This window comes from Artemia sp. Qi Xiang Cuo, chromosome 21 (genome assembly GCF_049724085.1).
Source record: "Artemia sp. Qi Xiang Cuo chromosome 21, ASM4972408v1, whole genome shotgun sequence".
Taxonomy (NCBI): Eukaryota; Metazoa; Arthropoda; class Branchiopoda; order Anostraca; family Artemiidae; genus Artemia; species Artemia sp. Qi Xiang Cuo.
Window position 1 is genome coordinate 10,910,941 of NC_142814.1, and position 24,997 is coordinate 10,935,937.

The following is a 24,997-nucleotide window of genomic DNA, read 5'->3' on the forward strand; positions in this document are numbered from 1 at the left end:
CTCTTTTATTATTCCAAGAATTGAAGCGTAAACCAGGTTCTTCTTTCCAAAACAATTCAAAACAATGACAATACCAGTCTCTTAAAAATAAACTGAACTCACGTTTAGGGTTTGTCGCAATCATGCCTGGGTAAGTACTTTTTCATTGATAGCCTTTATCATAGTGATAGTTGGAGCATAAGAGTACTCTAGAACGAGAGTCACAAATCCCTTCAAGACATGAATTACAGTCTTTAATTTGCACTGCATATCCTCTGTGCAATTGACACGGATTGCATAATTTACACTTTTAATAATAGTAATCAGCAAAAGTACGATTCTTACACGATGACCAGCTGCCTAATGTATATAAGGATAATGGGCATGTGTAAAACATTTTTCGATGTTGACTATCTCACTTCCAAAAAGAAATTGACTCAGTATCAATAAAAATATCTCCTAGGGGTGTCACAAAACTTGTTTAGACACGATTTCGTACAATTGGCCGTCTAAGTAGTGGATAAGAGCAAAACCACAATATCATTTTTTTTTGGCCCAATTAAAATATCGATAAATTTAGTAAGCTTGGGAACCACAACGACAAAGTTTCATACAATAGTCAAAAGATGGGGAACAATTTCCCATTATTTCGTTAAGCATTTATCTAGAAGCTTTCTTTGAAGAGATAATTCCAGAAAGTCATCATCTAAAATTAACTAATTTTCCAATTTTACTAGATTACGTAAAATTTCTTGTTCTCAAATCTATCCATTCTAACACTCTCACTACCAAATACAGACTAACCATTTTTTATAAATTGTTCTCTTCAATATATTTCACCAGCACATATAATCCGTCTTGTAGTATCTGTATATGCGCTATAATCTCGTTAGCCGCAAAGCATAATTGTTTTTCCGACTTGAATTTGCTTACTATTATAACATATCCAGCATACATCTTGTTCCATTCTAGGGTTAGTCGGGAATACCATGAAATTTCCACTACTACCTTAGGCACTCTATGTCCGCTTTCATCACCACTTTCAATATTCAATAATGTATATGCATAAATTTTGATGTTGAGTGCCCCATTCCCAAAAAGAAACTGACTCTCGATCAATAAAAATGGCTGCTACTACCTGGAAACAAGATTTCTTACAAACTGGCCATCTAAGCTTTTTAATAGAAAAACATCGTGGGGAAGTTTTTTCAGCTGGGAGGCATGTTTAGACAAGATCTTCCAATAAGATGGCCGTGTAGGGATTTTAATAGAAAAATTAATAGGGGGAAATAGAAAGAGGGCTCCGCTAGAAACAGCTGACCGCATTGTACAGGTGTCAGGGACTCCTTTCGGATTTTCCTATTATTACTAATTTTCTATCATCCCGACCACACTCCAATTAATTATATTATAAAACATCCGGAGCTCTTGCCTAGAAACAAAATTGTGGCATCTGGTCTCCAAAAGAGGGATGCTCTGTTAAATCTTCTTCTTGCACCGTTGAACCATTGGAAGAAAAGAGTAGCGTTTATTGATCCCTTCAAAAGCAGACTGGGGATACTATTGTTTGGGTTAAAGTTTAATAGTAAGAATTTTAAAAGTATATTTTGTTTGTTTTGTGGACTCGTTTTTACTCTGATTTGCTTGGAATTCTCACTTGTATTTTGTTGATCTACGAAGGAAACAAAAAAGTGCATTGATAGCCCAGGATGGTTTTTAAACCCTTAATTTGGCCAGTTGATACTTCAAATTTCCTCATAGGGCATAGCTTAAGCTCTGAATCTATTCGGAAAAGAATCATACACCCAATTCTATTGCTTGCCAAGGAAACAAAACCAACTCTTCCAGATTTACACTAGAATTGCATCTCTCAGCCTCCCCTTCCCAACCAAATTGAATTGCCTCCTTTCCAAAGCGAATTTCTAGCATTGGCTCAGAATAAAAACCGAAGAAGATAACAAGGATAGAACAATCAACAAAAAAATAACCTCAAATAACATGCGAGTCCATGCTCCTTGCATTAACAATGCTCTCCTTAAATCCAGTCTAACCTGTTAGAAATTCACCGAATTTTTTTTTTAAGTTTTCTTTAGTGGCATAATCAGTTTATTCATACAGTTTTGAAATCCGGATTTTTAAACACCGCAATGATAACACATATTGACAACAATTTTTGGCACAAGGAACGTTTAAATCCTTTACTTTATTTATTTCTTTGGTTGATCACTGATCACTGAACGATCAGGAGAACAAACACAGGATCAACAACAGGAATAAAAACAGAAGAACAGGATTAGTAGCACATGGCGATCACGGGAACGAACACAAGATCAAAAACAGGAGCAAAAATAGGAGCACAGGACGGAAGGAGAACAGAAATAAAAATAGGAAAACGCACAAATAAGAGCAGGAAAAGATAAAAGAAAGTATTACAAGCAAGAATAAGCAGAAGAACAAACACAGAAACGAATATCTTAAAAAGGAATCTAAGAAGATGCGTAGAACATTACTCTAATTTAAATTTGGCGCTGCAAAACCGACACAATAGTCAGTTCGTAAATCCGTGGATATTTTAAAGCTGAAGCTTTTTTTCCTTTCTGCCAAAAATAATAAATATTAACATATTTATTAGACAGCTTTTTTAGATTTTAATACTTTAGTATTTTTTTTCTGATTATGATCACTGTACATGTGGTAAAAATATCCAGGCTTTTGTACATGTTTTCACTCTCTAATAAATTGACTTATCCCCATTTGAACGTTTATTTTTTCGTCACAGAAAGGAAGTGTGATCATGGAAAAAAACTAATTTAAGATATTACGTTTAAAATACTACTAATACTGTTTCATGGATTATTAGAGGGATGTCACACAAAGTAAAACACACTATGTGCATGCAGGTTTTCAAAAAAACAAATCAGCAATATCACAGGAAAGGCTTATGGTACAAGCAAACTAGAGTTTGACCCCCCCCCAAAAAAAAAAAATTGCAACAGAAATGATTTTTATACCGTGTTATAAAAAAAAAGCTGAACATTGTATCAAAAGTTGCACATTCTAGGTCGACGAAAAACTAGTTTTGTTTACTTTTCCTGTGAATTTTTCAGTTTTTTTTTCTGAAAAAAGGAACTATCGGTAAATGTTCGTTTTTCTGTGTATGAAGTACCATCCCGATGTAAAATAAATAGCTGAGCGCGAAAATGAAAGCAAATTTGATGTTCAATGTACCAGAAAAAAGTTTCATAATAATCAATAGGTGATTTTACCCTTCTCATCATTGTGACCTCTTTTTCACCCTACTGTCAAAAGGCAACTATTCTGACATAAAATGCTGAGCTGAGCCCAAAAATCAGATTAACCTGATGTAGTGTCTACTAGAAAACCCGTTTCATGTTCATCAATATGCACTTTTTTATTTTCATTTAACATGTTTCTGTTAGCACTTACTGTCTACCATTTCGTCGATTGTTGTTAAAAACAAATTGCAACAGAAATTATTTTTACACCATATTGTAGGGGAAAAAAACTGAACAACATATCCAAAATTGCACGGTCTAGGTCGACGCAAAACAATTTTTTTTGCGTATCGTGTCAGTTTTCTAACTTTCCTAACAAAAAAATAAGTTCCTGCAATTGTTCATTTTCCTTGAACTAAATTATTATTCCGATGTAAAAAGATGAGATGAATGGGAAAATGGAGTCAAATTTGGTGTTCGGTATATAAAAATTTCATAATCATTAATATGAGATTTTTAAACTTCTCGTCGTCGTGACACCCATTTTTTTTTACCAGACCGTCTTTCACTTTCTAAATTGTCTCTTTTGAGATCTAATAATTAGTTAGCCTGAACCTGATCGTCGTTGGGTCCATCACCTGATTGGTTGTTCTAAAAAAAGTGATTGCAAGATGTTTATTATGACATTAAAAATATTATCGAAAATCATCTATGAAACTAGTTTTCAGCAGCCGACATTTAAAATCCCTCTTAGAATGAACTATTATCAACACACTGACTAGTCTTCACAACTGATCACATTATCGATTCAACTTCATGAACATTTGAATTACAGAATCAAACTCCGACTAGTATTCAAAATTTATTCTTTTAATTCAGATATATAAGCTTCGACGGTCTCCTCAATGTTATATCTTTAGAATCTTAGAGAGTTAGAACATGTTGTCCCTTTGCATGTTTTACACGCTGCAGTGCAAGCTAAGTCTTTTTTAAAGTAGCTATATCTTATTGAGCTGCATTCCAGTTGACGGGAGCACTTCACAATTTTAAGAAGTAGTCAAGAGGCTGGTAGGACGTCAGTAATCAATAGATGCAAAAAGTCATCTTTATTTTTCCAACCCCATTCCTTGGCTTTAAGTTCAGAATCTCCACTCCTTACCTGAACTTGGTAGAAAACCCTGTAACTATGGGATTTAGCCACATCATAAATTGGTGGTAACTGTTCTGGGTGGACGAAAGTACTAGTAGTAGTCACCTTCTTTTTAAAATTTTCCCTGCGGAGTTCATTCGGATTTCTCCCTTTTGATGAGCCATATATAATGAGCAGAAAGTCTTCTCCAGCAGCCCTTACTTCCTCCTTCGAAGCTGACTTCAGCATGAAAACTGCAACTGATGAACGAAAATTGGCATCTGTCATTAGCTTCTTCAGAGCAAGGCTTTTCCCACACTGTGAGCCTGTGAAGTAGAATCACAGCCTAAGATGGTGTGATCAAAAAGAATCAGATGGCATGTCTCTTGGCCAAGCTTCTCTTTCAATTTGTGAATATCCCATATTCGGGGAGCTTTGTTCCACTTTGGATCAGGTGCGAAGAATAGTTTCTTGCTTGATAGGTCACCATGATAACACAATAGAACCAAAAGATCAGTATCGTCTCCAATGATGGCAGTATCGTAATACCGGGAAGAATCAACAGCAGTTTTCACAATTGGGACATCTGCATCACTAGGTGCCTGGACTACGACGAAGACCTTTGATCGGAGATAAAAAGCCAACCTGCAGATAAACCTGGCCTTGTTTTTCTTGCGGGACAAGAACTCATCCTTTTTTATCTTCATCTGCATATCTGATGTGAAGAAGATCTCACGGCAGATTATAAGACTTCTCTTCGACTGGGCCAGTTCTCTTATTGTGACCTCGTAATCGTAGCCGTCGAACACAATAGTGAAAGATTGTTTCGGGTCACGTAAGTAGCATAATGATCAAGGATTTCGGACTATCGTTCAGTTTTGACCCATGGAATTCTGCGCAGAAGAGCTCCGCCGTCGATGATATATTGAATGCCTTTGAGAAGGGGAGTAGAGTGCTCCTCAAGATTGCAAGCCTGTGCTATAGCCTTGGCAATCTGTGGCTTGTTCGGAGACCGGAGCATGCAAGGTCTGTCAAAAAAGTGATGCAGGGTAGGAACACAGTTCGTGTTGAGAGTACTCAGATTCCGTGAGATTGATCCCCTTTGCTAGCGCGATGAATATCTGAAAAAGGAGAGTGGGGTCCAGTCTTTTGCAATCACCACCTGGATTCTGCTTTGTTTTAAATTGAACTGCCTGTTGTTTTCGTCGAAACACAAAAATCAGCGACCGGCTTTCCAGACATGGAGTCAATGATTTTTAGGCCTAAATCTCTAGCAGAATCAACGTTGGCAGATTCGTAGGCTGTCAGACCGTTGGTGATGTTTCTTAGTTGAAAATCCCCATTAAATGGTAATCCTTTTTATAGGAAATCGATAACAATCTGAGTGTCTATACAATCTCTTAGTTGCCTCGGCTCGGACGTTTCCTTATGTTGTTCACTAGTTCCATAGAAAACCTGTGTCGTACCCTCCATCAGAAGATTTAGTGCAGAGTAGACTGGTCGAGACAGAACCCACAAAGACCTTTGAACCTCTGTCATACCACTTCCATCATTAAGGCCACCAGCCGTTTTGAGACAACGCATGAACTCCTGCTCAACTACAAGATCCGCGGAGAGCCCATCCCAGAATCTATGAGAACGCCTGATCACATGCATCCCTTTCCGGAATGCTTAATAAACGACAGGATGGGTTTCTTGGAGCTTGACCATTCGCTTGATGTAAGGCTGGCAGGATTTTGTGTAATTGTTGTGCCCAGATGCCTCCAGATAAGGTAGCATGGCAGAGGTGGATTTTAAGTGGAGATCCCATGACACAAATCGTTCGGCTCATAAGAAATCTCTCAGTACGGATATCCGTATCGGAACAATGGAACCACAGTTTTAAGGTCTTGTACAGGAGCTATCTCAGTCTCTTCCTATCGCTCAATGCAGCTATTTTTTTCCAGGGAAGGGGTTCCTTCTATACCCCCAACGGCCGCTTCATTGTTCATCAACATTGTGTACAGTTTTCTGAGTGCCAATATTTCTTCAAGCGCCAGAATTGATTAATTAACACTGGAACTTTATTCGAGAAAGACCGTGGAAAGTAGAAATGCATGTAGCGCAGCGTCAACCAGAAAAGGGCCACGTATTGCCCTGGTGGTTGCTTTCCCACTGAGAAGATGGGGGACAGTGTTAGGTGCATAGACAAGTTTAAGAACCTCTCTAAGTCCTGAACCCTCCATGATGTTGCCAATTGATCCAAGGAAGCTCATCACCGTGTGGAATCCTCCAAGTTTTGGAACAATATTTGAGAGCTCACTTCCTGGAGCAGCAGCTTCGACAATTTGCATGGCTTTCCACCACAGCGGTTGGTCAAATGTTACAACCGGAGTAAATCTGGAGTAAATTGCATACGAAGGTCATCAAAGTGGTGTAGTTGTCTTCTGGTCTTCGAGCATTAAGCGTTAACTGGAAATAAAAAAGTGAATATGGATGAATATGAAACGGATATTCTAGTAGACATCAGGTTAATTTGATTTTTGGGCTCAGCTCATAATTTTATGTCAGAATAGTTGCCTTCTCGTAGTATGGTGAAAAAGAGGTCACAACGATGAGAAGGGTAAAATCACATATTGATAATTACGAAACTTGTTTCTAGTACATTGTACATCAAATTTCCTTTCATTATATGGCTCAGCTCTTCATTTTACATCAGGACGGTACTTCATATACAGAAGAGCGAACATTTAGCGATAGTTCATTTTTTGTCGAAAAAACTTGAAAATTGCCACGAAAAGCAGAAAAAAACTAGTTTGGCGTCGACCTAGAATGTGCAACTTTAGATATGTTGTTAAGCTTTTTTCTTCTACAATATGGTATAAAAATCATTTCAGTTGCAATTTGTTGGGGGTCGACCCATATTTTTGGCTAGTTTGCCTGTACTAGTTCATATGCCTGTACATATTTTTGGCTACTTTAGAGTACTATGTACTATGAGAGCAATAGTGAACTAACCGAAAGACCCTATGTGAAGAAGTTAAAAACCAAATGATAAGTTAAATTTAAACAGAATAAAATCTTCCACAAATAGGAGTAAGGCTAATTCCCTCCGTATATTGTAAAGACTAGAACGTTATATGGGCTTTACTTTAAACAAAATACATTTTGAGCATTTTCCCTTTTATAAAGTTAATAAATGCAAAATTTTTGGATACTGGCACTCTTGTTAAACCGGATTTCAAAAACTAGATCAACGATCCTGCTACGCTACTAAAAATAACTACCAAAAATTTCGAAGAATTTTAGCAAGTTAGACTGGATTTCAGGGAAGTACCGATAGCGCAAGTGTTACGGTACTCATGTGTTATGTTAGCTTTAGTAGTTTATTTGTTGATTAGTCTATTTTTATTTTTTCCTACTCTGAGGCAAAGTTAAAATTTCTCTAAGAGATAAAGCCTGCTCATTAAGAGGGGGGGATTGACATTCTTGGTAAAGATTTAAAGGATTGGGATCTTTTTTTTATTTTGGAAAGTAATTGAGGTAGGTGAATGTAACTTTTTCAAAGGAATCCAGGGCTAAAATAATGCCTTGGAATGACATTTTGAAGCACCAGCCATGCATACAAGGTCTTAAAAATCAATATTTGCCAAATTTGAATTTTGATGATAAATCTAGATATGTAAAATTGGCTATGTTTTAAGTTGCACAACAAAATTAACAAATCTTTGAGAAATTGCTCCGTTTTTGAAAAAAAATAAGGCGGGAAATATCCCTAAAAGGATCTGCCATCTCGATGAAAACTACATTGTCAAATTTAGTATATCAAGAATCAAATTGCCAAGGTTTCAAGTTCTAATCTATAAAAGTGCATGATATTGCATTTTGCGATAGAAAAAGATCACAGATGCGTGTTTATTTGATTGCTTTTTTCCAGGGGTAATCATATTAAACCAGTGGCTCTAGAGGAATGAGAAAAGGCTTATTCGGGCTGAAATCAGAGGTTCTACTTCCCTTTTTAATATCAAAAATATTGTTCCACAGCAAGGTGACATTATCTACCATTTTGTGGCACAAAGTAACTAATGGGTGCAAAAACACCATGGATTAAAAATTATGGAATAGAAAAAAAAAAACTAAAACTATGATTAAAAAATTACATATTGAGGTTAAGAGTTTCCGAGGCAGACTTACTGCGCGGTGATGCATTCGTCACTAAAGATGTATGTAGTCAATACAAAATGGTTGAGAGCGTTTTTTTTTTCTTTTTTTTAAGCTTCATTTACCTAAGTTAATTTATTTAAGGCTTGATAAATTAACTTGCAGTAATGTACAGTTCTTAATCAGCCATTATCGAGGAGGGCTGGTAGATATTTATTTTGGTCGGGAGTGTGCTTGAACCACAAAAAGGGAATGTTTATGCCCAAATTTCTCAAGTCTCCGTTAGCCTTCAGATAAATATGTAAGAAGCTTAGGAAAGAGAGGGGAGAATCAAAAATTAATATCTAATCCCCCTTTATTCCCATGAATACTTTTAGACAAAAAACTTTTTAGACAAACTTTTATTAGTCTAAAAGTATTCATGGGAATAAAGGGGGATTATATATTAATTTTTGATTCTACCCTCTCTTTCCTAAGCTTCTTACATATTTATGTGAAGGCTAACGGAGACTTGAGAAATTTGGGCATAAACATTCCCTTTTTGTGGTTCAAGCACACTCCCGACCAAAATAAATATCTACCAGCCCTCCTCGATAATGGCTGATTAAGAACTGTACATTACTGCAAGTTAATTTTTCAAGCCTTAAATAAATTAACTTAGGTAAATGAAGCTTTAAAAAAAGAAAAAAAAACACTCTCAACCATATTGTATTGACTACATACATCTTTAGTGACGAATGCATCACCGCGCAGTAAGTCTGACTCGGAAACTCTTAACCTCAATATGTATTTTTTTAATCATAGTTTTAGTTTTTTTTTTTCTATTCCATAATTTTTAGTCCATGGTGTTTTTGCACCCATTAGTTACTTTGTGCCAAAAAATGGTAGATAATGTCACCTTGCTGTGGAACAATATTTTTGATATTAAAAAGGGAAGTAGAACCTCTGATTTCAGCCCGAATAAGCCTTTTCTCATTCCTCTAGAGCCACTGGTTTAATATGATTACCCCTGGAAAAAAACAAAAAACAAAACAAAAAGCAATCAAATAAACACGCATCTGTGATCTTTTTTCTATCGCAAAATGCAATATCATGCACTTTTATAGATTAGAACTTGAAACCTTGGCAATTTGATTCTTGATATACTAAATTTGACAATGTAGTTTTCATCGAGATGGCAGATCCTTTTAGGGATATTTCCCGCCTTATTTTTTTCAAAAACGGAGCAAATCCTCAAAGATTTGTTAATTTTGTTGTGCAACTTCAAACATAGCCAATTTTACATATCTAGATTTATCATCAAAATTCAAATTTGGCAAATATTGATTTTTAAGACCTTGTATGCATGGCTGGTGCTTCAAAATGTCATTCCAAGGCATTATTTTAGCCCTGGATTCCTTTGAAAAAGTTACATTCATCTACCTCAATTACTTTCCAAAATAAAAAAAAGATCCTAATCCTTTAAATCTTTACCAAAAATGTCAATCCCCCCCCCTCTTAATGAGCAGGCTTTATCTCTTAGAGAAATTTTAACTTTGCCTCAGAGTAGGAAAAAATAAAAATAGACTAATCAACAAATAAACTACTAAAGCTAACATAACACATGAGTACCGTAACACTTGCGCTATCGGTACTTCCCTGAAATCCAGTCTAACTTGCTAAAATTCTTCGAAATTTTTGGTAGTTATTTTTAGTAGCGTAGCAGGATCGTTGATCTAGTTTTTGAAATCCGGTTTAACAAGAGTGCCAGTATCCAAAAATTTTGCATTTATTAACTTTATAAAAGGGAAAATGCTCAAAATGTATTTTGTTTAAAGTAAAGCCCATATAACGTTCTAGTCTTTACAATATACGGAGGGAATTAGCCTTACTCCTATTTGTGGAAGATTTTATTCTGTTTAAATTTAACTTATCATTTGGTTTTTAACTTCTTCACATAGGGTCTTTCGGGTCTTTCGGTTAGTTCACTATTGCTCTCATAGTACATAGTACTCTAAAGTAGCCAAAAATATGTACAGGCATATGTACTAGTACAGGCAAACTAGCCAAAAATATGGGTCGACCCCCAACAAATTGCAACTGAAATGATTTTTATACCATATTGTAGAAGAAAAAAGCTTAACAACATATCTAAAGTTGCACATTCTAGGTCGACGCCAAACTAGTTTTTTTCTGCTTTTCGTGGCAATTTTCAAGTTTTTTCGACAAAAAATGAACTATCGCTAAATGTTCGCTCTTCTGTATATGAAGTACCGTCCTGATGTAAAATGAAGAGCTGAGCCATATAATGAAAGGAAATTTGATGTACAATGTACTAAATAAAAGTTTCGTAATTATCAATATGTGATTTTACCCTTCTCATCGTTGTGACCTCTTTTTCACCATACTACGAGAAGGCAACTATTCTGACATAAAATTATGAGCTGAGCCCAAAAATCAAATTAACCTGATGTCTACTAGAATATCCGTTTCATATTCATCCATATTCACTTTTTTATTTCCAGTTAACGCTTAATGCTCGAAGACCAGAAGACAACTACACCACTTTGATGACCTTCGTATGCAATTTACTCCAGATTTACTCCGGTTGTAACATTTGACCAACCGCTGTGGTGGAAAGCCATGCAAATTGTCGAAGCTGCTGCTCCAGGAAGTGAGCTCTCAAATATTGTTCCAAAACTTGGAGGATTCCACACGGTGATGAGCTTCCTTGGATCAATTGGCAACATCATGGAGGGTTCAGGACTTAGAGAGGTTCTTGAACTTGTCTATGCACCTAACACTGTCCCCCATCTTCTCAGTGGGAAAGCAACCACCAGGGCAATACGTGGCCATTTTCTGGTTGACGCTGCGCTACAAGCTATTCTGCTTTCCGAGGTCTTTCTCGAAGAAAATTCTAGTATTGCTGAATCAATTCTACAGCCTTAAGAAATATTGGAACTCACAAACCTGTACACAAAGCTTATGAACAAAGAAGCGGCCGTTGCGGATATAGAAGTAACCCCTTCCCTGGAAAAAAATAGCTGGATTCATCGATAGGAAGAGACTGGAACTGCTCCAGTACAAAACTTTGAAACTGTGGTTCCAATACTCTGATATGAATATCCATACTGCAAAATTTCATAAGAGCCGAACGATCTGGGTCATGGGATCTCCACTTAAAATCCACCTTTGACATGCTACCTTATCTGGAGGCATCTGGGCACAACAATTACACAAAATCCTGCCAGCCTTACATCAAGCGAATGGTCAAGCTCCAAGAAACCCATCCTGTCGTTTATTAAGCATTCCGGAATGGGATGCATGTGATCAGGCGTTCTCATAGATTCTGGGATGGGCTCTCCGCGGATCTTGTAGTTGAGCAGGAGTTCATGCGTTGTCTCAAAACGGCTGGTGGCCTTACTGATGGAAGTGGTATGACAGAGGTTCAAAGGTCTTTGTGGGTTCTGTCTCGACCAGTCTACTCTGCACTAAATCTTCTGATGGAGGGTACGTCACAAGTTTTCTATGGAACTAGGGAACAACATAAGGAAACATTCGAGCAGAGGTAGCTAAGAGATTGTAAAGACACCCAGATTGTTATCGATTTCCTATAAAAAGGATCACCATTTAATGGGGATCTTCAACTAAGAAAAATAACCAACGGTCTGACAGCCTACGAACCTGCCAACGTTGATTCTTCTAGAGATTTAGGCCTAAAAATCATTGACTCCATGTCTGGAAAGCTGGTTGCTGATTTTTATGTTTCTACGAAAACAACAGGCAGTTCAATTTACAACAAATCAGAATCCAGGTGGTGATTGCAAAAGACTGGACCCCACTCTCCTTTTTCAGAGATTCATCGCGCTAGCAAAGGGGATCAATCTCACGGAATCTGAGTACTCTCAACACGAACTGTGTTCCTACCCTGCATCACTTTTTTGACAGACCTCACATGCTCCGGTCTCCGAACAAGCCACAGTTTTCCAAGGCTATAGCACAGGCTTGCAATCTTGAGGAGCACTCTACTCCCCTTCCCAAAGGCATTCGATATATCATCGAAGGCGGAGCTCTTCTGCGCAGAATTCCATGGGTCAAAACTGAACGATAGTCCGAAATCCTTGATCATTATGCTACTTACGTGACCCGAAACAATCTTTCACTATTGTGTTCGACGGCTACGATTACGAAGCCACCATAAAAGAACTTGCCCATTCGAAGAGAAGTCTTATAATCGGCCGAGAGATCTTCTTCACATCAGTTATGCAGATGAAGATAAAAAAGATGAGTTCTTGTCCCGCAAGAAAAACAAGGCCAGGCTTATCTGCAGGTTGGCTTTTATCTCCGATCAAAGGTCTTCGTCGTAGTCCAGGCACCTAGTGATGCAGATGTCCCAATTGTGAAAACTGCTGTTGATTCTTCCCGGTATTACGATACTGCCATCATTGGAGACGATACTGATCTTTTGGTTCTATTGTGTTATCATGGTGACCTATCAAGCAAGAAACTATTCTTTGCACCTGATCCAAAGTTGAACAAAGCTCCCCCAATAGGGGGTATTCATAAATTGAAAGAGAAGCTTGGTCAAGAAAGATCCCATCTCATTCTTTTTGCTCGCGCCATGTTAGGCTGTGATTCTACTTCACGGACCCATAGTGTGGGAAAAGCCCTGCTCTGAAGAAGCTAATGACAGATGCCGATTTTCATACATCAGCTGCAGTTTTCATGCTGAAGTTAGTTTCGAAGGAGGAAGTAAGGGCTGCTGGAGAAGACTTTCTGCTCATGATATATGGCTCATCAAAAGGGAGAAATCTGAATGATCTCCACAGGGAAAATTTTAAAAAGAAGGTGACTACTACTAGCACTTTTGTACACCCAGAACAGTTACCACCAATTTATGATGCGGCTAAATCCCACAATTACAGGGTTTTCTACCAAGTTCAGGTAAGGAGTGGAGATTCTGAACTTAAAGCCAAGGAATGGTGTTGGAAAAAAAAAGATGACTTTTTGCATCCATTGATTACTGACGTCCTACCAGCCTCTTGACCACTTCTGAAAATCGTGAACTGCTCCCGTCAAATGGAATGCAACTCAATAAGATGTAGCTACTTTAAAAAAGGCTTAGCTTGCACTGCAGCGTGTAAAACATGCAAAGGGACAAAACGTGTAAAAGCGTGTAAAACGTGTAAAATGTGCATGTTCTAACTCTCTAAGATTCTAAAGATATAACATTGAGGAGACCGTCGAAGCTTATATATCTGAATTAAAAGAATAAATTTTGAATACTAGTCGGAGTTTGATTCTGTAATTCAAATGTTCATGAAGTTGAATCGATAATGTGATCAGTTGTGAAGACTAGTCAGTGTGTTGATAATAGTTCATTCTAAGAGGGCTTTTAAATGTCGGCTACTGAAAACTAGTTTCATAGATGATTTTTGATAATATTTTTAATGTCATAATAAATATCTTGCAATCACTTTTTTTTAGAACAACCCATCAGTGATGGAGCCAACGACGATCAGGTTCAGGCTAACTAATTATTAGATCCCAAAAGATACAATTTAGAAAGTGAAAGACGGTCTGGTAAAAAAAAAATGGGTGTCACGACGACGAGAAGTTTAAAAATCTCATATTAATGATTATGAAATTTTTATATACCGAACACCAAATTTGACTCCATTTTCCCATTCATCTCATCTTTTTACATCGGAATAATAATTTAGTTCAAGGAAAATGAACAATTGCAGGAACTTATTTTTTTGTTAGGAAAGTTAGAAAACTGACACGATACGCAAAAAAAATTGTTTTGCGTCGACCTAGACCGTGCAATTTTGGATATGTTGATCAGTTTTTTTCCCTACAATATGGTGTAAAAATAGTTTCTGTTGCAATTTGTTTTTAACAACAGTCGACAGTAGACACGACGGTTAACAGCAAATGGTAGACAGTAAGTGCTAACAGAAACATGTTAAATGAAAATAAAAAAGTGCATACTGATGAACATGAAACGGGTTTTCCAGTAGACACTACATCAGGTTAATTTGATTTTTGGGCTCAGCTCATCATTTTATGTCAGAACAGTTGCCTTCTGATAGTATGGTGAAAAAGAGGTCACAACGATGAGAAGGGTAAAATCACATATTGATGATTATGAAACTTTTTTCTCGTACATTGTACATCAAATTTGCTTTCATTTTCGCCCTCAGCTCTTCATTTTACAAAGCCTACATGGCTATAGAAAATAGCTTACTTGTATTTCAAGGCACAAAAGGCACAAAACACATATATCACTTCTCAATACAGACTCTCTAAACGGGGTCTCAAAGTCGAATAAAAAATAATAGTTTAACACATGAAAAAATCTTGGCACTTGGAGGGTGTCTCAGTGTGATGTGGGCCAATCTAATGTATCAATTCCCTCAATTGAATTTGCCCTACGCATATTCTAAGAATCAATGGCTTGAGATCTAGCAAGCCCATGTAATGACTCATTGTAGTTTACCAGATAAGCAGAAAATAATCGTCCTTAGCAGGATTAACAAACAATTTTTCTTGCTCTCATGAATTTTCATTTGAGAGAAGCAGAGAATCAACTTATGGTACATTCGATGATGCCAGTCATCATGAACAATTGGCTGAACTAGCCTCTTAATTTCTATTGTTGGAAACAACACCACATCTCAATTAAAACACGCATTGCCTCTTGGCATAATTTGAAATAATCCAAAGCCGAAAATACACAGGCCTCTGACAACGATAGGGGTACAGGGATATCAGGTAGGAATCTCATCGAACTATTCATAAATTTCCTTTGGAACCCCTCCCCTGGGATAGTAAAATGAAGAACGCTCTTCGATGCCAACTGAAGATGAAATTTGAATACGTGACTCAAGGAATCAGGTTTGCGAGAAATTACCATCGATTCCCATGAAGAGTAAAAACTATGAATTGGGCAACTGGACAAAGGTTTGGGTAATAGTGACTGGGAGAGAGTGTCTCCCAAGCACTCCAGATCAGAGAGGTGAAATCGTGGTAACAGGGTCACAACTGGCTAATTAGTTGTCATTGAGGAAAAGGGTCATCTTTCACGTCTTCCTGCAGGGGATCTTCCCCAAGAGATTCCTCCCCCTCAAAAAAGATCAAAACCTTCTTTGAGCTCATAAAATTAGTCTCAGATTTCTTCCCAGCTTTCTTCAATCCAACCCGAAATTCAGTGCCTCCCATTTTTTCCGTAACCCGTTGTTGACAAGTCGATTTCTATTTTATGATTATCTGCAGCTTCTCTTAATAGGTCATGGGCCTTCTGCTCCCTCCTAAGATTTTTCGTCTTATTGTAATTTTGTAAATTTTCCGATGGGTCTCGGGCCTCTTTGTCTCCCCTATTATTTATTTTATTTTTATGTTAGCTAAGCATAGCCCGTCTAATTTTTTAGTTTTTGCCACTACAAGCTGAATCCGCAAATTTTGTCTCTTGTTAACATTTTTTTCCTTTTTCATTTTTCTCAATTTTTTCACTCGCGCAAAATAATAAATCATCTTTAAATCTGAATTGGACTCCTGGGTCTACCATCTTTGACTGCATTTCTTTATTGTAATTCCTTTTAATATTTTTTAGTCTTTTATTTTTTAGTCTTTTTATCTCTTGCCGTAGTATTAAATAAATTGTCATCAAATGGGAATTGTTTTCCGACATTTAATTTTCATACTGTACAAAAAATTCTTGAACTTTACGAGAAAAAGCACGTACAATCAATTTCGTTTCATTTATCTCTGGTACAATCAGTGCTTCATTTTGGCACATATTTTTCGGCGTCTCATATTCGTTAAAAGTGTTCTGAAGTTTTCTATTTCCTGAAAAGTCTTCCAAAAATCATTCTCGCTCCTCTTATTTTCAATATTATGTCATCCCATTTTTCCGGAACTGGAGTATCAAGTATTTAGTTTTTTTGACAGGGTGGCTTAGCCTTCCATTTTGTTTTGTGAGCCGGTTCACCTACCCGCATGGTCAACGAAGATATATATTTTTCTGTATTAGCATTTAATGTCTGGTAATTTTTATTTTTTCGTGATTGATGCTTATAGAAACTATTATGGCTATCCGACAGCCTAGAAGTTAGTTGTGATAAATCTCACTTTCTGTAATGCCCCAGTGGGCTTCTATTAGGCCTATTATGGTTCTTTTAAACTCTTGGGGATCTCTCTCTCTTTCTTCTTTCTAGCTATTTAATCACTTCTCCCCTTTTCGTTCTCTGGCTATTCAATCGGCCTCCTCTTTTTTTTTCTCTGGCTATTCTATCAGCCTCTCTGGCTATTTTGTCTTTCTTTCTTTCTTTCATGTAATTTAAGAAATATTGTGTCATATCCACATGACTACTTTTTCATGAGCCCTTGCTGGATCTCAATTCCACACTACTCTTTCTACTCGGACTACTTTGATTCCTTCTGGCATCATTTCTTCTTAATTCATTTTCTGAGTATTTTCGTTCTGTATCCACATTTTCTCTTACCCGCAACTCCCCTTCATTTTGCATAGCATCTAAGGGGTAAATTTGTCTTGTTTTTTCATAAATGATATCTTCCGTTTTTATTTCGTACTTTCTCATTTTACCGGATGCACTCCTTATCCCTTCTATTGTCTGCTAATTAATTAGTCAATCGTGGCAAACTAAAGAATTGCCAAACGCAACAATTATGGCACGCAATTACTATTTTGAATTATTAGCACAGCGTAATGAATTCAACAATTTCTCAAATAACCGGAATATCTAAACGTCATTAGGGAATAACAACTTAATTCACAGCAAATGAATTTTACACGAGTAAAATACATCTCCGAAAAACGAAATGATAGGACTTGGACAAAAAGTAAACTAAACAACCGCGCGAATATTCTACTAGTGAATTAGCTGGAATAAACTCAAACAGGGGAACTACCCTGCAAAAAAATCCCTCATCCACCCCAGATACTGGTACTCCGAATTTAATCTCCTCATAAGTCAATTACTCAATAGGACAGGTGCCTCTCCCCTTCCTTATCAAATGTGTGTACAAAACTGACAAGTTCTCCTAATTTGCCGTCTTCAATAATCTTATAACCTTCGTCACTGTAGATTATATCTAAGTCCACCAAGTCACTCAAATAATAACCCGACTTCCAATTTCTCTTATCCGTTCTTAAACCCTATAATATTTTCCAGTACGGAGAGATTTCCCCCCTGTAAACATAAAACTTGATTAATTCCACGTTACTTCTTTTTATTCACTATTATTTCAAAAATACAGTTAACATCATTATTAAATCAATTAAAATCAATTATTATCACAATCTAACTTACAATCCTTTTTCTAATGTCACTTCCGGTCTCTCGTGAAAAATTGCTACGTCTCAATTTGCCTGCTATTTTTGCACACTAATTAGTTGCGCGATATATTGATTCATATTTTTTCTTTTGTTATAGTATAACTAGGCATTGCTCAGTCAGGTCTTCGTAATATTAGTAATTGATTCCGTGTTTTTTCGCGATTTTTTTTATATGTAGTCATCATAGGCTACTTTGTAGGCTAAATTAAATTGTCTTTTCGGAAAACGCGGATCCTATTACTATCGGTGATACTGATAGGACCGTTGTTACTTCCACCACTGTTCGTACTGGTAGCCACGGTGCCACCAGATATTGCCATGAAAATGGAGCTACACCGCATATTAGAGGGGAAGCCTCGCCGGCACCAAATATTGTAATGGAATGCCCGTGGTCACCACTATTGTTCCGTAAATATAGAGTATGTTAGTACCATTTTTATGGTATACCCTGCTCCAGGGTATAGTAACTTGATCGAAAGGTCAAACGGACAAAATCTAGGCCAAGGGTGCCCAGCCTGGTTCGCCACTAATACTGGGCCTAGCTATCTCCTTGGAGTTGAAACGGACCCCCCTCACCCCTGTCAATATAATAAATGACGGTATGTCTCGGAAACTCTGTTCCTACCCTGTCTGGGTTCCAGGTAAAATAGTCGACACGGCTGTAGAAAATAGCTCACTTGTATTCTTCCAAAAATGCACAGAAAACATATATCACTTCTCAATACAGACTCTCTAAACGGGGTCTCAAAGTCGACTGAAAAATAATATTTTAGCGCATAAAAGAATCTTGGCACTTGGGGTGCGGCTTAGTGTGACGTGGGCCAATCTAGTGTATCAAGTCCCTCAATTTAATTTTCCCTACGCATATTTAAAGAATCATTGGCTGTAGATCTAGCAAGCCTATGTGATGACTCATACCAAATTATAATCAAGTCAAATTATTTTCTCCGGCAAAATGGTTGCCTGGATGACGAGAGTTTAACTTACAACTGAAAAATAAATTAAGAATAAATAATTAAGAAAAAGAAAACAGGTCACTTATCTGAGAAGAGAAAGAAAGCAACTTTCAATTGCGTTAAGCAAAACGGCTATCTCAAAATTTTGATGGGATATGTTCGGGGAAATGATAAGCGTAAGAGAGGGTCAGTTGTCCTCCAATCACTTTCGACTGTTAAAAAGGGCACTAGACCTTTCAATTTCCAATCGAATAAACCCTTTTTGAACTTTCTCCGACAACGTTTTCTATCAAACCTTATATGCCCCGAAGGTATAAATTACAACCCTTGTCCTGAGGGCTGCTGGATAGTCATCAGCAAAAGTACAATTCTCACAGGATATCCAGCTGCCCAAAGTATACAAACATAATGGGCATGTGTAAAACATTTTTTCGATGTTGGCTGTCTCACTTCCAAAAAACAACTGATTGAGGAAAATGACTGTCTTTGCTATCAGTTTTAACTTAGCGAGTCATTAAAGAAATGGGATGAGTAACTGAAACTCTGGGTAATCTTCGAACAGATGTGCAATATACAACACATAAGTCTCAGGCAATAGTCCAGCGATGGAGACTCATTTCTCATTATGTTATCAGTCATTCTCTTAGTGAAGATTCTCTTCTGCACTGACAATATTTGAAAATTGTGTTGTTGTTATCATTAGGGCCGCTCTTTTGCACTTAGGTCTTACATTTAAGATCTCACATCTTTCTGCATAGATTTGCGTTCTATTATATCGATTTATTATATCGACAGGGGTGAGGGGGGTCCGTTTAAACCCCAAGGAGATAACTAGAGATATTAGTGGTGACCCAGGCTGGGCACCCTTGGCCTAGATTTTGTCCGTTTGACCTTTCGATCAAGTTACTATACCCTGGAGCAGGGTATACCATAAAAATGGTACTAACATACTCTATATTTACGGAACAATAGTGATGACCATGGGCATTCCATTACAATATTTGGCGCCGGCGAGGCTTCCCCTCCAGTATGTGGTGTAGCTCCATTTTCATGGCAATATCGGGTGGCACTGTGGCTACCAGTACGAACAGTGGTGGAAGTAACAACGGTCCTATCAGTATCACCGATAGTAATAGGATCCGCGTTTTCCGAAAAGACAATTTAATTTAGCCTACAAAGTAGCCTATGATGACTACATATAAAAAAAATCGCGAAAAAACGGAATCAATTACTAATATTACGAAGACCTGACTGAGCAATGCCTGGTTATACTATAACAAAAGAAAAAATATGAATCAATATATCGCGCAACTAATTAGTGTGCAAAAATAGCAGGCAAATTGAGACGTAGCAATTTTTCACGAGAGACCGGAAGTGACATTAGAAAAAGGATTGTAAGTTAGATTGTAATAATAATTGATTTTAATTGATTTAATAATGATTTTAACTGTATTTTTGAAATAATAGTGAATAAATAGAAGTAACGTGGAATTAATCAAGTTTTATGTTTACAGGGGGGAAATCTCTCCGTACTGGAAAATATTATAGGGTTTAAGAACGGATAAGAGAAATTGGAAGTCGGGTTATTATTTGAGTGACTTGGTGGACTTAGATATAATCTACAGTGACGAAGGTTATAAGATTATTGAAGACGGCAAATTAGGAGAACTTGTCAGTTTTGTACACATATTTGATAAGGAAGGGGAGAGGCACCTGTCCTATTGAGTAATTGACTTATGAGGAGATTAAATTCGGAGTACCAGTATCGTGGGTGGATGAGGGATTTGTTTTGCAGGGTAGTTCCTCGCTTGAGTTTATTCCAGCTAATTCACTAGTAGAATATTCGCGCTGTTGTTTAGTTTACTTTTTTGTCCAAGTCCTATCATTTCGTTTTTCGGAGATGTATTTTACTCGTGTAAAATTCATTTGCTGTGAATTAAGTTGTTATTCCCTAATGACGTTTAGATATTCCGGTTATTGTAGAAATTGTTGAATTCATTACGCTGTGCTAATAATTCAAAATAGTAATTGCGTGCCATAATTGTTGCGTTTGGCAATTCTTTAGTTTGCCACGATTGACTAATTAATTAGCAGACAATAGAAGGGATAAGGAGTGCATCCGGTAAAATGAGAAAGTACGAAATAAAAACGGAAGATATCATTTATGAAAAAACAAGACAAATTTACCCCTTAGATGCTATGCAAAATGAAGGGGAGTTGCGGATAAGAGAAAATGTGGATACAGAACGAAAATACTCAGAAAATGAATTAAGAAGAAATGATGCCAGAAGGAATAAAAGTAGTCCAAATAGAAAGAGTAGTGGGGAATTGAGATCCAGCAAGGGCTCATGAAAAAGTAGTCATGTGGATATGACACAATATTTCTTAAATTACATAAAAGAAAGAAAGAAAGAGAAAATAGCCAGAGAGGCTGATAGAATAGCCAGAGAAAAAAAAGAGGAGGCCGATTGAATAGCCAGAGAACGAAAAGAGGAGAATGATTAAATAGCTAGAAAGAAGAAAGGGAGAGAGATGACCAAGAGTTTAAAAGAACCATAATAGGCCTAATAGAAGCCCTGTTGGGAATTACAGAAAATGAGATTTATCACAACTAACTTCTAGGCTGTCGGATAGCCATAATAGTTTCTAGAAGCATCAATCGCGAAAAAATAAAAATTACCAGACATTAAATGCTAATACAGAAAAATATATATCTTCGTTGACCATGCGGGTAGGTGAACCGGCTCACAAAACAAAATGGAAGGCTAAGCCACCCTGTCAAAAAAACTAAATACTTAATACTCCAGTTCCGGAAAAATGGGATGACATAATATTGAAAATAAGAGGAGTGAGAATGATTTTTGGAAGACTTTTCAGAAAATAGAAAACTTCAGAACACTTTTAACGAATATGAGACGCCGAAAAATATGTGCCAAAATGAAGCACTGATTGCACCAGAGACAAATGAAACGAAATTTATTGTACGTGCTTTTTCTCGTAAAGTTGAAGAATTTTTTGTACAGTGTGAAAATGGAAACCAATTCCCATTTGATGACAATTTATTTAATACTACGGCAAGAGAAAAAAAGACTAAAAAATAAAATACTAAAAAATATTAAAAGGAATTACAATAAGGAAATGCAGTCAAAAATGGTGGACACCGGAGTCCAATTCAGATTTAAAGATGATTTATTATTTTGTGCGAATGATAAAATTGAGAAAAGTGAAAAAGGAAAAAGAAATGCTAACAAGAGACAAAATTTGCGGATTCAGCCTGAAGTGGCAAAAAGTTAAAAATTAGATGGGCTATGCTTAGCTAACATAAAAATAAAATAAATAATAGGGGAGACAAAGAGGCCCAAGACCCATCGGAAAATTTACAAAATTACAATAAGACGAAAAATCTTAGGAGGGAGCAGAAGGCTCGTGACCTATTAAGAGAAGCTACAGATAATCATAAATAGAAATCGACGTCAACACCGGGTTACGGAAAAAATGGGAGGCACTGAATTTCGGGTTGGATTGAAGAAAGCTGGGAAGAAATCTGAGACTAATCTTATGAACTCAAAGAAGGTTTTGATCTTTTTTGAGGGGGAGGAATCTCTTGGGGAAGATCCCGTGCAGGAAGACGAGAAAGATGACCTTTTTCCTCAATGACAACTAATTAGCCAGTTGTGACCCTGTTACCACGATTTCGCCTCTCTGATCTGGAGTGCTTGGGAGACGCTCTCTCCCAGTCACTTCATATATTACCCAAACCTTTGTCCAGTTGCCCAATTCATAGTTTTTACTCTTCATGGGAATCGATGGTAATTTCCTGCAAACCTTATTCCTTGAGTCACGTATTCAAATTTCATCTTCAGATGGCATCGAAGAGCGTTCTTCATTCGACTATCCCAGGGGAGGGGTTCCAAAGAAAATTTATGAATAGTTCGATGAGATTCCTACCTGATTTCCCTGTACCCTAATCGTTGTCAGAGGCCTGTGTATTTTCGGCTTTGGATTATTTCAAATTATGCCAAGAGGCAATGCGTGTTTTAATTGAGATGTGGTGTTGTTTCCAACAATAGAAATTAAGAGGCTAGTTCAGCCAATTGTTCATGATGACTGGCATCATCGAATGTACCATATGTTGATTCGCTGCTTCTCTCAAATGCAAATTCGTGAGAGCGAGAAAATTTGTTTGTTAATCCTGCTAAGCACGATTATTTTCTGCTTATCTGGTAAACTACAATGAGTCATTACATGGGCTTGCTAGACCTCAAGCCATTGATTCTTAGAATATGCGTAGGGCAAATTCACTTGAGGGACTTGATACATTAAATTTCCCCACATCACACTGAGCCACCCTCCAAGTGCCAAGATTTTTTCATGTGTTAAACTATTATTTTTTATTCGACTTTGAGACCCCGTTTAGAGAGTCTGTATTGAGAAGTGATATATGTGTTTTGTGCCTTTATGAAATACAAGTAAGCTATTTTCTATAGCCGTGTAGACTTTTTTTTCCTTGAACACAGACAGAGTAGGAAAAGGATTTTCGAGACATAATAACATTACTTATATCGACAGGAGGGAGGGTCCGTTTAGCCTCCAAGGAGATAGCTAGAGATATTAGTGGTGACCCAGGTTGGGGTACTCTTGGCCTAGAGTTTGGCTGTTTGACCGTTCAATTACGTTACCATACCCTTGAGCATGGTATACCGTAAAAAGGGTACTACCATACTCTATATATAAGGAACAGTGGTGGTGACCGTGGGCATCCCATTACAATATTTGGCGCCAGCGTGGCTCCCCCTCCAGTAAGGGTGTAGCACCATTTTCGCGCCAATATCTGGTGGCAGCCGTGGCTACCAGTACGAACACCCACCATTTCCCAAAAATTTTGAGATAGCCATTTTGTTCAATGTAGTTAAAAGTTCTGGAAATTATGTCTTTGAGGATGACACCCCTCCCCAAGCCCTCAGGGCATGGGTTGTACGTTATGCCCTGGGGGCATATAAGGTTTTTATAGAAATCGTTGTCGTAGAAACTTCCAGAAGGGCTCATTCGATTGGAAATTGAAAAGGCTAGTGCCCTTTTTAATAGTCGAAAGTAATTGGACGGCATGCCCACCATTTTCCCACATAGATCCAATCAAAAGTTGAGATAGTAATTTTCCTCCACGTAGTTGAAAAATCTGGAAATTAGGTCATTGAGGAAGACCCCCACCCTCACAACCCTCAGGGAAAGGGTTGTGAGTTATACTCTTGGGGCATAAAAGGTTTTTATAGAAAGCATTGTTGAAGGAACTTAAAAAGAGCTCATTTGATTGGAAATTGAAAGGGATAGTGCATATAAAATTTTTTATAGACAGTGTCGTCGTAGAAACTTCAAAAAGGCGTCATTTGATTGGAAATTGAAAGAATTTGTGCCCTTTTTAATAATCCAAAGTGATTGGAGGGTAACTAACCTCACTCTGACGCCCATCATTTCCCAGAACACATCCAATCAAAATTTTGAGATAGCAAGTTTGTCCAACGTAGTTGAAAGGTCCTGAAATGACGTCTTTGATGATGACATAGCCCCCTAGCCCCCAGAGCAAAGGTGGTAAGTTATGCCATGGGGGCATATAAGGTTTTTTTTATAGTTAGGGTTGTCATAGAAACTTCAAAAAAGGCTCATTCAAATGAGAATTGAGAGGGCTACTTCCCTTATTAATAGTTACCCTCCCCCCCTCACGAGTAGAGTAGTACCTTATACTTCTAGGACGCCCCTGACCAAACAGGTTCTTCTAGTAGGTAAACAGGTCATCACACTCTTTCAAGGAATATACATGTTTTTTTTTTATTATGACATCGATTCGATTAGAGAAAGTTTGGCGGTTTGTCCAATATAATAACTTGATTATTCAGTTTTCTAAAAAAAAAAAAAAAAAACTTTTCATGCTACAATGTACTTAATTTAAAAAAAAACTCGATATAATGTACCGACACTGCATTCCAATTTTCATTACGCATTAAGACATTGTTTATAGTACACCATATATTTTTAACTTTTGAAAACAATGGATTTGTCTATTTTCAATGTGAGTACACTTTTCATTCTTTTATTTCCCCCAAAAAAATTTAAGAAACATGTTTTACTAGTGAATTCAAATTTCAGAGGGACAGCCCCCCTCCTCGCCCACACGACCCAATCTTAAGACTATGACGACTGTATTCGATAGAAATGTCAAAGC